Source organism: Piliocolobus tephrosceles, chromosome 14 (assembly GCF_002776525.5).
Source record: "Piliocolobus tephrosceles isolate RC106 chromosome 14, ASM277652v3, whole genome shotgun sequence".
NCBI lineage: Eukaryota > Metazoa > Chordata > Mammalia > Primates > Cercopithecidae > Piliocolobus > Piliocolobus tephrosceles.
In genome coordinates this window covers 82,548,462-82,564,182 of record NC_045447.1, presented here as the reverse complement: position 1 = coordinate 82,564,182, position 15,721 = coordinate 82,548,462, and the positions used below count along the sequence as shown (strand labels likewise).

The 15,721-nt window shown below is 40.3% G+C and overlaps 1 protein-coding gene across 1 annotated transcript in view; it reads right to left on the bottom strand.

Annotated features, from left to right (window-relative positions):
* PGM5 (phosphoglucomutase 5) overlaps positions 1-15,721 on the bottom strand; it is a 186,644-nt gene that overhangs the window by 17,732 nt on the left and 153,191 nt on the right. The gene's annotated exons all lie outside the window — the stretch shown is intronic.

Here is a 15,721-nt window from a genome sequence, read left to right as displayed (position 1 = left end):
ACAGCAAGAGCACTGGCCGCTGTCTGTGGGATAGCTGAGAGGCTTTAGGCACCATCTCTGAGCCCTTTCACTGTGCTGCTGAATACTACAAACCCACCTGCAAGAGTTGACAGTTGAAATTGTTAGGACTGTTTCCCTGGCCACGGTTTCCCTGTTCCTCTCTTGTTTCTTTCTATCCACCTCTCCCCTCACCTTCTGCCACAAAAACATTGAAAAGATGGGGAATTACTAATTGGTTCAGATCCCCATCCCTCCGTCTCATGTCTTCACATTTCTCTTCATTGGGTATATCCACACTAAGCTTCCAGCTTTCTTTCACATGGAATACACTTGCTAGTTTAAAGGGAAACTAGGATCTCCTTTGCCTTTACCAAATGGTTAAAAGAAATAAAACTTCAAGATTGAAACTAGAGGTTAAAAAAACCAAAGGGCCATTGCCTCTCCAGTTTGTTACTCAAAGGACTCTCTCCATTCTCCATTTTCCTCCCTTTGGTCAGTGTTCTCAGTCCTCATTGCCATTTTATGTAGTTTGTGCCTTGGATTCTAAATTTTGATTCTTTAGTAATCTTGTAATAGCTGGCACTGAGTACCCAAAATGTGTCAAGCACTATTCCAAAGTCATGCATTGAATTAATCTCTAAATAGTCTATGAGGTAGGTGGTATTATTCTCATTTTACAGATGAGGAAACTGAGGCTTGGAGGCATTACATAACTTGTGCAGTCACATGGCAAACAAGTGGCAAAGCTGAGCTCTGAACCCACTCAGTACTGTGATTTTAACCTCAAAGCTAGGCTGTATCTCACTACCCTAGATTGCCCTTATACTGAGGGAAATGTTTTCATTTTCTGAAAGTTTAAAAATATATTTGTCTTAATGCCAAAAGTGTCCCTGTTTCCAGGCACACTATTTGACAATTACCTTTTTAAGGATTGTGAAATATAACAATCACAGGGAAATGCAAAAAATTTAACATACTCTAATTATATGTAAAACGGATGCTTGTCCTTCTGAAGACAAAGCCTATTTGAGTTCTAAATGAACCCATCAAGTCGTTCTCCCTTGTTAGCATACTGTCAGCACATACCGCCTAGTCCAGTCTTTTTCTTTAGCAACACCTTCTGTGATATTAAAGGGCTTCCCTTTGATTCCCACTCACAGAATTTTTATCATGAAGAGATGATACATTTTATCAAATGCTTTTTTTGTGTCAATTTTGTTTTCACTTTCGAATTCAGTTGCCCTTATAATACTCTGTATTCTTTCATTCCTCAGCATATAGGTAATTTTTATACGTGTCCCCTGTGGCATGAAAATAATTTACACATTGAGTTGATGTTGCATGGTGTAGTATCTAGATATGTCTATTACATCAGTTAACTAGGTTGTTTAAATATTCTATGTTCTTACTAATTGCTGTCTACTTATTCTGATAATTACTGAGAGGGGTGTTAAAATACTCAAGGGCAATTGTGGATTTATTTTCTTCGTACATTTTCATCTCTCTCTCCCTCTTTTTCCTTTATAAATTTAAAATTGCTGTGTCTTCCTAGGAGATTTAACTCTTATCAGTTTGAAGAGTCTCTCTTTATCTTTAGCAATGCTTTTGACCTTAAAGTCTATTTTATCTGAAATAAAAGAGCTAGTTTTTAGGTTATTATTTGTATATATCTTTTTCCATCTTTTAACTTTCAAATTTTCTGTATTTTTATGTTTAAAATATACATCTTTTATAACGAGTCTATAGTTGTCTTTTTTTTTTTTTTTTTTTTTTGAGAAAGGGTCTCACTCTGTCACTCAAGCTGGAGTGCAGTGGTATGATCATGGTTCACTGCGTCGTCAGTTTCCCAGGCTTGAGCAATCCTCTCACCTCAGCCTCCTAATTAGCTAGGACTACAAGTGCACACCATCACATTTGGCTAATTTTATTTATTTATTTTTTGTAAAGACAAGGTCTCCTTATGTTGCCCAGGCTGGTCTCAAACTCCTGGGCTTAAGCATTCCTATCACCTTGGCCTCTGAAAGTGCTGAGATTACAGGTATGAGCCACCATGACACTGTCTGTTTCCTACAGCAGTTACTTCACTTATATTGAAAGTAATAACCAATAAATTCAAGTTTAAATTCACCACCTTATGTGCTTTTTACTTGACCTAGCTGTTTTTCTTTCTTGATTTTTTAAAGTTCCTATGTTTTCCTCTCTTAAGAAGTTATGTAATTTTCTTCTGTTTTTGTTTAATGGTTACCTAGAAACTACAACATGAATCCTTGACCTATCAAAGTCTAATATTTATCTATACCTTTATTTTCTTCCAATATATTCAAGGATCTTACCTTAACTGCAATTATTCTCATGGTGTTTAGTTACTGTGGTTGTATAATTTAATTCTCCATCATATTAATATACATGTTTCAGCACAAGACATTATTATTAATGTTTTATACAGACCATGTTCATTTATACCAACTCCTATTTTTAACATTTCTTTTACTCCCTGCTGCATTTTATTCCAAATATCCATCTGGGATAATTTTCCTTCTTCCTGAAGAATATCCTTGAGAATTTCTTTTTGTGTAGATATTCTCTCAGCTTTTATCTGAAGATGTCTTTATTTTGCTTTCATTTTAGAAGGAAAGTTTTGCTAGATTAAGAATTCTAAGCTGTCAGTCTCCTTATTTTTAGTGTTGATGTAGAAAAATTAGTTGTCAAACTATTGCTTCTTTGCCTTTGATTTTCTGCAGTTTTAGCCTGATGTGTCTAGATGTGAATTTATTTTTATATATCCTGCTTGGCTTTCTAGAACCAGTGGACTGACCTCCTTCATTGGTTCTGGGAAATCTTCACCTATCATTTTTTCCAGTGTTGCCTGTACCCAAGTCTCTCTCTCCTCTTTGGAGACTCCCACTAAATTACGTTAGCACTTCTCACTGTACCCTGTGTGTCTCTTACCCTCTCTTCTGTATTTTTCTGAATATGATCTTTCATCGTCTAAAGGCAGCAATCTTATATTTGTTCTGCAAATCATAAGGACTAAACTGAAAAATCAGATGCATCGTTTCTTCTGAAATATTTTAAGTTCACTTATATTCTTCAGCTGCTGTTAAATCCATTTATGTTCTTAACTTTGGTTATCTTTCTCAGCTCTTTAATTTCAACATCTTGATATCTTTTTATAGTTTTCAGTTATTTGTTAATGTTTTTATGTTCAGTGCTTTATTTCCATGAACATAGTGAAAATAACTATTTTATAGTGTGTATTGAATAAATTCCAGTATCTATAGGTCTTTTTCTGTGGTATGTTGTTTCTGTTGATTCTGGTACATGTTGCTTTGTGTATCCAAGTGCTTTATAATCTTTTACTGTTTGGTGCCCATTTTGTGTGAAAAATTGCTTATAGAAATAACTGGAGACCTAGAATATTGTTAGTTTCCTTAATTTCATTTCATGAGACTCCCGAGGGAGCCAGAAGATCAGAGCCATGGATTTATAATCCTCTGGAGTACAGTCTGTATACCACCTTTGGAATGGTCTTCTTTAAGTTTACAACTGAGAGCAGGGGTTGTTATGCCAGGATCTCTGCCTTTGGTGTGTACTTAACTAACCATGTTTCTTTTGGCCACATGAAAATGCCACACAGGTCTGCCTTTTTGCTGCCTCTTTGGTTAGTCTCCTGGGTAGCAGAGGCAGACTGTAATAGACCAGTCCTCCTCTACCTGGACCTGACGCCTGTCACCTTTACGCTGTGCCAGTCATCAAAAGCACCTCTTCTTTAGTACCTCTCCTAGATAGACAAATTCCCTAGGACAGAAAGAGCCTTGGCTCATTTCCCTGAATGCCAACCCTTTTCCTGTTCTTGTTACTGTTTTATTAGGTCATTGGTCAACCATGCTTTTAATAAGATGCTTTAATATATTTCTTTCACCTCTTTTCAGAGGGAAGGTTAGTTTGAATCACCTAATCCACCACTACTAAAAGTTAGAAGTCCTTCACATGGAAATTGTGTTGTTTTGTAATCATTTTTCGGCCAATATTTAAAAATCAAATTTCATTTGAAAATCCAGATATCTTGCTTCTTTTAAAATCAGAAAACCTGGCAACCTTGAGCTCACATATTAGCAACGCAATAATTAAAGACAGCTGAGCATCACCAGAGTGCCTACCATGCTCTATTGGTCTTAAACTGGCCGCAATCTAGGACTTACTGCCTGTGTTGGTGGGTGACTGAATTTGCTACCACTGAACAAGCAATAGTGGACTAGAGGCAGTGAAATAATTTTAACATCAGTAAGTATAAATTTTACCGGGATAGTTACCTATCCAGGAATCTGGGGCATTCTAATTTAAATTTTCTCTCTTTCTGAAGTAGAGATTTTTGTATTATGAGGGCCTTGAAGACTACTGTGGAGGGCTGGTAGATTTGCATAAGGAGCCCAGCAACCATTTGGGGAGTAAAGGTACTGCAGCCCTGTCCCCTTTTATGCCTATGCCCTGAGATGCAAACTCTCAGCATGGACTGAACTCTCATGACTACAACAGAGAACTAGGCCAGGCACGGTGGCTCATGCCTGTAATCCCAGCACTTTGGGAGGCTGAGCCGGGCGGATCACCTGAAGTCGGGAATTTGAGGCCAGCCTGACCAACATGGAGAAACTCCGTCTCCACCAAACAACAACAACAAATTAACCTGGCGTGGTGGTGCATGCCTATAGTCCCAGCTACTCGGGAAGCTGAGGTAGGAGAATCGTTTGAATCTGGGAGGCGGAGGTTGCAGTGAGCCAAGATTGCACCACTGCACTCCAGCCTGGGCAACAAGAGCGAAACTCCGTCTTAAAAATACAACACAACACAACACAACACAACACACACACACAGAACTATATAAACACAAAATCCAGGAACTGTCTCCACTCAACCCAGCCCTCCTAGGAGCACACCAGAGCTGGCAAAGCAGCTGTGCAGGGACATCACAAAGCAAAGAGGCTGAGACTCCAGGCCCGCTTTGGCAAGGAGAACTCCTGGCTGAGTGGAGCCCTGAGAGTGTGCGCTCTTTCCCCTCCCATGTTGAGGGACTGCCAAGGCCCAGGCAAGGTCCTTCAGTGGCCAGATGGTGGAGGCTCACCCCACTACCTCCTTTCAGACCTACCCATGGTGAGGTTCACCCCAGGGTGGTGATGCTGCTTCTCTGGGAGAGGAGTTCACAGTCTCTCTGTACTTCCCATAACTGCCACCCCACAGCCTACTTGAGATAACCAGTTACAAAGTAGCACAGTGGCATTCTCCAGCTTCCAGAGGGTACAGCCTTATAAGAAAGGACTAGCCCTTGGGAAAGGATTTGAGGACATAAAAGGGAATAGGAGGACTGAAAGAGAGACCACACTTCCTACTAGTCTGGAATTGTGGGGCTTGAGGACCGCCTCTGATAACATTCTTAGAGGATGGATTAAGGTGCATTAACTACACCAGATTGAAGATGGGAACGCTGGTCTACTCCAATTTACTTTTCATAGGTGGGTGAGCACCCCATCTTTTTTTGAAGGCACATAATAAGGACCTTAGTTAAGGTCTTGGACTCTGAGGCCCAAATGTAGGTTCAAATACCAGTGACACTGTTTAGAAACAGTAGATTGTTCAAATTCTCAGGGCCAAAGTTTTATTTGTAAAACATGGATGGATAGCATGACTGCCTATAGCATTGGATTGTGGTGAGAATGAGATATAACACACAGAAAACACATAGCATTCTGCCTAGCCCCCGTACAGGGCGAGCACTGATATGTCCCGATGAACACTATTATTATTACCATTATCATCATCGAAGCCATAAGCCTGGCTTGCTATTAATAAAAAAGTAGGCTACAAGTGAGTGGACTGCATACCAGTCCCAATAAGCAGACCTTTGGTAGATAGTCAACAATCCTAGCTTAAGTTTATTTGCCCATAAAATAAAGTTCATGTTATCTTTTTGATAAAAGACAAAAAGAGATTAAGAATGTTGAGGTGTTCCCAGCTCTTGGAGTGAGAAAGCCACTCAACTCAGAGGCAACATCTCTCTGTGTCGGCGAGAGGGTCAGTGACACACCCAGTGGAGGAAAGCTTGCCTGCATTTTTGTGTGTACCATGCCCTATATATCGAGCCAGAAAGAATACAATCAGATTGCAGTTGCATAAGATAATGTTGACAAGAGAAGGAACAGACATCACAGCTTTTGGAACACATTCCTTAAGGGTGTGTCAGATTCTAAAGAAGTTAGCAAAGACTTCCATATTGAGCAAAGCAGAGTGGCAGAGTTGAGTTGAGGAGCAGAAGCAAACTAGACGAGAACTTCTGCCACGAGGGCCACCTGAGTCTTATGGAGGAGGCAGTAGTGGGACAGTCATTAACACCAGGCACTAAAAACATGGAAATGAGCCCTGTAAACGAGGAGAGACTCTTCCCCACAATAGAAAGACTATTAGTGAAATTAATGGGTGGTTAATGCACACTTTATGAATGCAATTTTGACAAAGGAACATGTTCTTTTATGGCCTTTGCCTTTAGACTCAGCTGCCATTTAACCTAACATATTTAAAGTGTTTTAAATAATTGACCTTTTCCTAGTAATTGAAGTTGTGCTAGACTGTCTACCCACAATTTTAGCAAGGCTTTGTGCCTTGACAAAATCAGATTAGAACTTTCTTTACTTCATCCACGTTTATTTTGAATCTCTCAGCTCAACTAGTATAATTGTGTGAAGAAAACAGTCTAACACTGCTGAGTTGATATTGAGGAAGGGTTTCTATGGAGATGCAAATTGAAACTGATTTTCTTGTTTCTTTTTTTGTTAATTGACCTGAGAAGCAGGAACAAGTCTTCAAGGATCTTGGCACATTTGTCTGGGTTATTTTCTGCATGCTTTATGATTTTCCTAAATGAGGAAGAAATAGAGGCCAGGCACCCCTATAAATGCATCCTATTTGGTTTGGCCATAGAGGGTTTATCTGGTCTGGAGACAACGTCAATCCTGCGAAGCAGAGGTGGAAATAAGGATCCCAAAGGTCATCCATCACAGGACTTCTCACACTTTTATTTTTCTTTTTTTTCTTTTTTTTTTTTTTGAGACGGAGTCTCACTCTGTCACCCAGGTTGGAGTGCAGTGGTGCAATTTTGGTTCACTGTAACCTCCACTGCCTCCCAGGTTCAAGCGATTCTCCTGCCTCAGCCTTCTAAAAGTAGCTGGGATTACAGGCACCTGCCACCATGCCTGGCTAATTTGTATATTTTTAGTAGAGAAGGGGTTTCACCATGTTGGCCAGGCTGGTCTCAAACTCTTGACCTCAGGTGATTCACCCACCTCAGCCTCCCAAAGTGCTGGGATTGGAGGTGTGAGCCACCGCAGCCAGCATCAGTTTTCTTTTTTTAGAGACAGGGCCTCCTTAAGTTGCCCATGCTGGTCTTCAACTCCTAAGCACAAGGGATCCTCCCCACCTCAGCCTCCTGAGTAGATGGCACTTTACAGGCTAATGCCACCACGCCCAGCATTAGGACTTCTCACACTTTAATGTGCACATGAACCACCTGAGGAGCTTGGTAAAATGCAGAATCTGAGTAAGTAGATCTGGGCTGGGGCCTGAGATTCTGCATTTCTAAGCAGCAACCAGGTGATGTTGATGCTGCTGGTCCAAGAACTACCCTTAGTGTAGCAAAAGCATAAAGCACTGTTAAAAACAGTGTAAATGTATTTTCTTTTAAACTTGTTATCAACTCTTATCCATTAAAAGGAAAGCAAATTCATAATGACTGCAAATTCTGAAAAACATGGGTTGATATGAGTCAGAGCCAGCGGCTTGATTCAACAATATAGAAACACTTACATGGTCAAAGACAGTGTAAAATGTAAAACTGGGAAATCTTAGTATATCATCAAAATCTCTTAGCTTCTGTTAAACACCACACCGACTGTCCTAACTGTAATTCCCAAGAATATAATTAAAAGCAAAGAAAAAGAACAAAAACAATAGAATTGCTACTTCCTAGGGAAATGGGGTGAGATTCCTTGGAGACTGGGTTTGAAGATCATTGTTAAAGTGACTGAAATGCACTAGTACATTGTTACCAGCTCCCAGAAGCCCCATTCACACGGGCATGCAATGTCACCGCACTCCCTGGCTTGGGGTGACTACTGACATGTCACGTGTTTGCTTCCCATTCTTTGTAAGAATTCACCAGGGCTCATATTCATACTTTCTGTCTTCATCCCATTTATCCATTAACGTTTTCCCCTTTTCTTCTGACATAGTGCTGCTCTTCTGAAAATCATGTGTAAGCAATTGCTTTAAAAAGAAAAACGAAGAACCCTTCTGACAAGAAACAAAAGACCTGAAAAAGGAATTTGATTTCACAAATACAATCGTTTCCCTTTCATGTTTGGCTGCAATCAAAAGCTACAGAGTTCAATCTCAGAAGCCTAATGCTGGAGATTTCCAGAGAGATTTGATATTTTTTCCCCTAAAACTTTATAATTCATCTATATATACAAATATACACAAATACAAACGTAATTTTAAATTTTACAGTGTGGATGGTTTAGCCAAACTCATGTTGATGCATGCTGTACTGAATGTAATCAGAAATTGTGAATAATGTGTCATATTCAGAAACCTGTAAGGCAAGGGTCAACAAATTATAGTCCTTAGGCCAAACCCAGGCCACCACCTGGTTTTGGTGCAGCCATAAAAATGGTTTTTATGTTTAATGGTTGGGGAAAAAAATAAGATTTTGTGACATGTTAAAATTATCTTAAGTCAATTACAGTGCCTATAGTTTTATTGGATTATAGCTTCACTAATGCATTTATGTATTACCTGTGGCTGCTTTTGTGCAACCGTGGCAGTTGAGAAGTTGTAACACAGACCATACGATTAATGTTACAGGTTGAATTTGTCTTCCGTAAGTGCATATGTTGAGGTCCTAATTGCTAATAGCTCAGAATATGACATTATTTTAAGATGAGGCCTTTACAGAGGTACTCATGTTAAAATGAGATCACTAGGGTGGGCTGTAATCCAACATAACAGGCGTTCTTATTAAAAAGGGAAATTTGGACCCAGAGACACACAAGAAGGAAGATGATATGAAGAGACACAGGGAAAAGACAGCCGTCTATAAGCCAAAAAGAGAGGCCTGGAACAGATCAACAGATCCTTCCCTCACAGCCCTCGGAGGGAACCAGCTCTGTCAACACACTCACCTCAGATTTCTAACCTCCATAATGAGAAACAAGTTCTTGTTTTGTAAGCCACCCAGTTTGTGGTACTTTGTTACATCAGCCCTAGCAAACTAATACAGCTAGCAAAGCCTAAACTATTTACTCTCTGGGCCTATTCAGAAAAAAACTTGACTCCTTCTCCAAGGAACCAATTTTTCTCTTTAACCCCTTGAAGCCAGAGAGCACATGCCTCCTGGCTAGTCAAGAAACTTCAGGGGTCCTTTCTTCAATGAACCTGCCTTTCATCACACACCACTCCAGTGTTCAAGCCCTTTCTCTCTGGTAAAATAACTTGGAACAACCAATGGATTGCACATTATTTGGATGAAATGAAATCATTGAACAACTCCTACTTACTACCTCTTACTCCAAGCCAGGAACGTAGTGAATTTGTTCCATGAATGGAGAGACAAGTAGAGAAACTCCACTTCATGCTTGAACCTTCTGACAAAGCATAGTACATCTAAAATGCCATGTCATGAGAGCCCTGGGAGCTCTCAGAGAAGACCTAGGTTTTTAGGAGCTGTCCGTTCTCTTGGGACATTTCTCATGGATCCAGTTTGCTCTCTGAGATGATAATTTGGAGGGAAAAGGACAAGTCAATTGCAGTATAAAACAAATTGCTAAGTAATCTGGGAATCTTTTATCCTCATGTGATAAGAAAACCAGTCAACACCATTATTAATAAAAATCATGGTGGTGAAACCCCTTCTCTACTAAAAATACAAAAATTAGCCAGGCATGGTGACACATGCCTGTAGTCCTAGCTACTCGGGAGGCTGAGGCAGGAGAATTGCTTGAACCTGGGAGGTGGAGGTTGCAGTGAGCTGAGACTGCACCACTGCACTCCAGCCTGGTGACAGAGTGAGACTCCATCAAAAAAAAAAAAAAAAAAAAAAAGGCAGAAACAATAACATTAATGACAATAAAGATTTATTGAATATTTATTCACATGTCAGGTAAAAACCAAAAATATAATTCTAAGCCCCAAACTGACTGAATGGACTAACCCTGCCCTCCATTATTGGCCAAAAGGATCCTGAAAACTAGTTCAGGCCATGACAGGTAAAGGGGATAGCATACGCCTCGATATATTCTCCTCTCTGGAGCTTAGGTGTTGACAGTCAGAGATTCTAGGACTGACAGAACAGACTCTTTGCAGCAATAAGATACTAAATTCCAACCTGACCCTGACACAGCATCAGATGACAGATAACAGGCACTGAAGGAAATCAAAGCATTTTACCCCAAAATATATTCTTGGACATAATTTGGAATGGCTCTACAAAGCCATCTTTTGTGGGGGAAATCTGCCTTCTGTAGAGAATCCCTGTCCCTTGCTAGATCTTTTCTGGAGAGTCTGACACCCTTTGAGATCTAATAAGAGATATTTACCATCTATTCTCTCTGAAGCCTGCTACTTAGAGACTTCATCTACATAACAAGAACCTCAGCTTCCACAACTTTCTTTATCTTAACTCAAACATTTATTTATACTGACTTTACCTTTTCTGACAAAGCTTAACTTTTTCAACCAATTGCCAATCAGAAAATTTTTGAATCCACCTATGCCCTGAAAGCCTCTCCTTCTTTGACATGTCCTGCTTTTCTGGGCCAAGCCAATGTATACTTTACATGTGTTGCTTGTCTCTTTGCCTGTAACTTCTATCTCCCTAAAATGTATGAAACCAAGTATGAGCCAACCACCTTGGGCACATGTTCTCAGGACTTCCTGAGGCTGTGTCACAGGCCATGACCTTTAACCCTGGCAAAATAAAACTCTAAAATGATTAAGGCTCATCTTGGTTGTTTTCTTTGATTTACACAGGCATTGTGCAAAACTCTTTACGTATACAAATTACCTGATTCAATCATTACAACAATATGAAATAAGAAGTGTATCTATCTCAATTTAACTGATGGAGAAATTAAGTTGCCCAAGATCACAAAACTGGAAAATGGCAGAACTAGGACTCAAAACAAAAATAGCTGATTTCAAAGCCCAATGTTTGTATCAGAGGCCATCCAGCCTTGATGGTATGCAAAAAAAAACCAAAATCTTCTTGGGGTGCTGCCTAACAATTTTAGCCACCTGAGAAAGTGACAGTGGTTTTGTCTTTTCCTCTGGCTGTTAAGCTGGTGTTTTTTTATTCTAATGCTTTGACAGCTTAGGGCCTGGCTGACTCTGGAAGGTTTTGTTCTTCCCAGGGTTAGCTAATTCCTAGAGATAGCAAACACCACACCCTGGAGCTTACCTTTCAGATGCAAACCAAACACTTCCTTTCTCAGCCCCACACAGGGCTCTCAAACTTGGGCCACTATTTCTCTGCCCTAACCACCCCAAGGGTAGGTACCAGGCAATTAGGGACAGTCCCTATGCCCCAGAGCCTGCTGAAATTATTCAAACAAGCTAATCCTAAACCTGCTCAGCATGCTTTACCTTGCCTTTCCCACAGAATCCCCAAAAAGGCTTCACTCACATTTTTCCTTTGCTCATTCTGCCTTCTGTCTGACCCTGGCGCTTCCCTGTGTGGCCCTGTGTGGCGTGTTGTGCCCCCTCCTCTTGGGAACTGTGAATAACAAACTATCAGTCATCTCAACATCTGTTGGCCTCCCCATACCTGAATAATAATGAAGTCTACATTTTAAGCCACTCTCTCAGCCTCATCTAACTTCCATCTCATATCATGACAGTATAGTACACAGGCCCAGCCTGCCAAAGTATGCCTCATGTGATGATTTGTACCAACAAAAATGCTCAAAAATAAAACCAAAAACACAAACACAATACCAAAATTGTATAAACCTCTAACTGCTTTCCCTCCTGCCCAAGGCTTAAGCATTCTGGCATTGAGATGCTCCTCCCTGGAGTTTGTCAGGCCTGCCAGCATTCCTGGGAGTCAAAAACAAGGGATGGGAAACTCCCTCACCTGCATCTTGAACAGGAATTCTCATTCTGGGATTAGGGCATCGAACTTAAAATCAGCCAAGAGTAGACAGGAGAGCAAAAACAGCCACATTCTCCCCTTGACAGCTCAGATCCTGTATTCTCCATGTGAATGATGCATGACCATGGTGGGAAGCCCAGGCAAAGCTGCCTCCAGGCGCTGGCTAATTGCACACAGTACTCCAGAGCTTCCTTCTGAAGGCCACAGCCAACCTCCAGGTTCACTGTCGTCCCCATTTGTTAAGATACCCTCTTATTTATTATATAAGCAAAGCAAATGATTTACTGTACACCAAGGAAGGACACCACTTCAAAGAAAACTGGAATCACCACCAGTTCATGAGACCTGGGTAGCTTTCTCCTGAAAGGCACGGAAACGTGATTGTGCTGTGCATCTGGGCTGGAACATAAAGGCTGCTGGGAAAGGCAGATTGTGCTGGACACAGCTTGTCAAACCCATTCATCTGGCAAGAGAAGTGATGACCAGTGACCTCTGGACTTGTGTGACTGCTGCAAATTCATTCATGCTCCTTTTTCAGGCTGAGTAAACAAGATCCAGCAAGACTCAGTGATTTGTGGATATAAACATCACTGGGTTAACCAATAGCTGGTTAAGCATGTGCTTTAGACATGGTAAAACCGGCACCAAAACAAAAGATATTTTGGTAAGAAGCTGATATTTAATATTTTAGAAATTAGAATAGCATTATAAGGAAAAAATCAAAATGTTTTTAGGTTTCCTTATATTTATTTTTAAAGCTAATTTTGTTTTTTTTTTTTTTATTTTAAACGACATATAAGAAAGTAGGGAGGAAATATAATTTTTTTTTTAAGAGTTCAGTCTTTCTCAACTGTAATCCAAACTTGACCCAAAGCCAGGATCAAGGCATGCCTTTTGGCTCTTTGGTGTTCTGTTCTTAAGACCACTGGTTCTTGGGATAAGCTGGCGATGCCGATATTCTTGCAAGATTTGGAATTAAGGGCCTCTTTTGTATATATTGCCATGAAGGGACATGTGAGATGGGCTGTGTCTGTGGGATTAACATGAGTGGTTCATGGTGGCAGTCCGTAGTTTCCCACAAGTCCCAGACTGTGTGTAGTGTGGATACACAGGGCTTTGCATACTCAGTACCTTGAAAGGAGATCTGATCATAATGTTTGGCCAAGAAAAAGGCTTACAGTCATAAAAACTCTAAAAAACCCTGGTCTACGATAGACACTAGGCCCTGGCGAAATCTCCCAGATTCCTAACCAAGGGAGTTTTTTACATGCCATCAGATGACCAACCCTCCCAGGGGTGTTCTCAGCTCCAGGGAAAACAATATGTAGTAATGGCAGAGTATGAGTTCAGATTTCAATATCTAAGGGAGGAAAAGGACTGTTTGCCCTGGTGTTTTGTTTGCCTCTTCAGAAAGTACTCATCTAAGTAGAAATAGAAAAAAACCTACACATCTTTGCATCTTTCCAAGTTTAATTCCCCTCCAAGAGCCAGTTATGAAAATACAGCCATATTAAATTCCTTTCTACACCGCTAGAGGGAAATCTAACCCACCTGACCAGAACTTGTTTCTTCTTTCTTTTTAAAAAAAAAATCATAATTACAGAACTAAAATTTTAAGACTGACACTTACTTTGAGACATTATCCTGCTCAATACTTTCTACTCTTTCCCCTGTTTTAAAATTATTTGAATATATGCAGGCAAAGAGACTTAGAAAAGCACAAACCAGCCATCCTAGTTGGGCAGGAGGCTTGACAGTTGAGAAACTGTTCTAACAGTCAACCTGAATGTCTTCCAGTTCAGCTTGAGTTTATTTCCTCAAATTACATATTCATTAGTTATGGAGAACAGCTGGTCCTCTTTTCCCGCCTCACATTATTCCTTAGATTCCTGAAAACCTCCAAGTCACGCCTCTCGTCTAAGCGGAAAGAGCCAGCTCCTTAACTTGGTCCTAGAGGTTAGAGCCCAACTCTCCACCAAGTGTTTCTCTTCTAAACTCTCTCGTCAACACTTTGCCCTCCCCCATAGTTCCAAAGTGCAGCAATACCGACCAAATTCTGAGGAGAAAAAATGAGTTATTTCCTCATGTTTTCCCTCATACATATGGCTATTAATATATCCTTGCTCACGTTTTCTTTTTAAATAACAACATTTTTATTTATTCTTAAAGCTGAATTTGTTTTCATTTTTAACTACATATGGGAAAGTAAGGAGAGGAAATATAATTTTTTTTCAGGGTTTGGGGGGCTATAAACTGTAATCCAAAGTTGACCCAAAACCAGGACCGAGGCACAACTTTTAGCTCTTTAAATCACATATACCTGGTATGATTCCAAAATCACGCTCTCATACACACATGCATGTACACACATATACATATACAAAAGTCTTTATCTTGTCATGAAAGTACATGGCTAAGTGAATGAGGATTTGTGTCACTTCTGAACTCCATTCTGTTTCTCTTTCACATCATGTGTATTATATTCATTTCTACTTTATTCTTCAAGTTTTTGACTACTCACTCTAGATCCCTTATGAACTAGAAAAGATATCCAATATTTATTTAGAATATTATTTTCACAATGTTTCTAAATCCTATTCATTGCTAATTCAAAATTAGTACAGAAAACTGGTTGTTTTTAAGGCACTATTCACTTTTATAACTGTTGTTAAAGGAAAAACCTTAAACAAATTAAATTTAAGAGTTTAACTGAGCAAAGAACGATTCTTGAATCAGGCAGCCTTCAGAACCAGATAGGTTCAGAGCAACTAGGAGCTGCCACGAGGTCAGATAACATTTATGAACAGAAAGAGAAAAGTGAAGTACAGAAAGCAGAAGTGAGGTCCAGAAACAGCTGGATTGGTTACAGCTCAGTTTTCGCCTTATTTGAACACATTTTGAAAAAGTGGCTGCCTGTAATTGGCTGAAACTCAGCCGCTGTGATTGGCTGGGACTCAGCTACTTGTCACAAGAGTAGGTTACAGTCTGTTCAGTCTGTTTACACATCCAGTTAGGTCATAGTTCACTATGTATGGAAAAACCTTTAGGCCGAACTTAAATTATGTAAGGAGTCAGCTTTAGGCTGAATTTCTCTTAACAGTGTGGAATAACAAATACATTTGGTGTTTGTCCTTAATTTCTGGCACAGAGCTCCTAAAACCTTTGGAACTTCCTGAATGATAGGAGTGTCCTTTGTTATTTCAGCCACAGCAGACTTTATGCTAATGAGGGACTCTTGGTGGGCCCCAACGTAGTTTCAGGTGGAGGGCTGGCTGCCAGAGGAACCAAAAAGGTGGCTAGAGGGCTGTAACATTTAGCCCCACCCCTACAGGGAGGGGAGCAGGGCTGGAGACCAAATTCAACCACCAAGGGTCAATGATTTAATCAACCGTAATTACCTAGTGAAACCTCCATAAGAACCCTTCAACAGGGTTTGAAGAGCTTCCAGGCTGGTGAACACATCAAGGTGCTGGAGGAAGTCTTACTCAGAGAGGGCACGGAAGCTCCACACTCCTTCTCCACACCTGG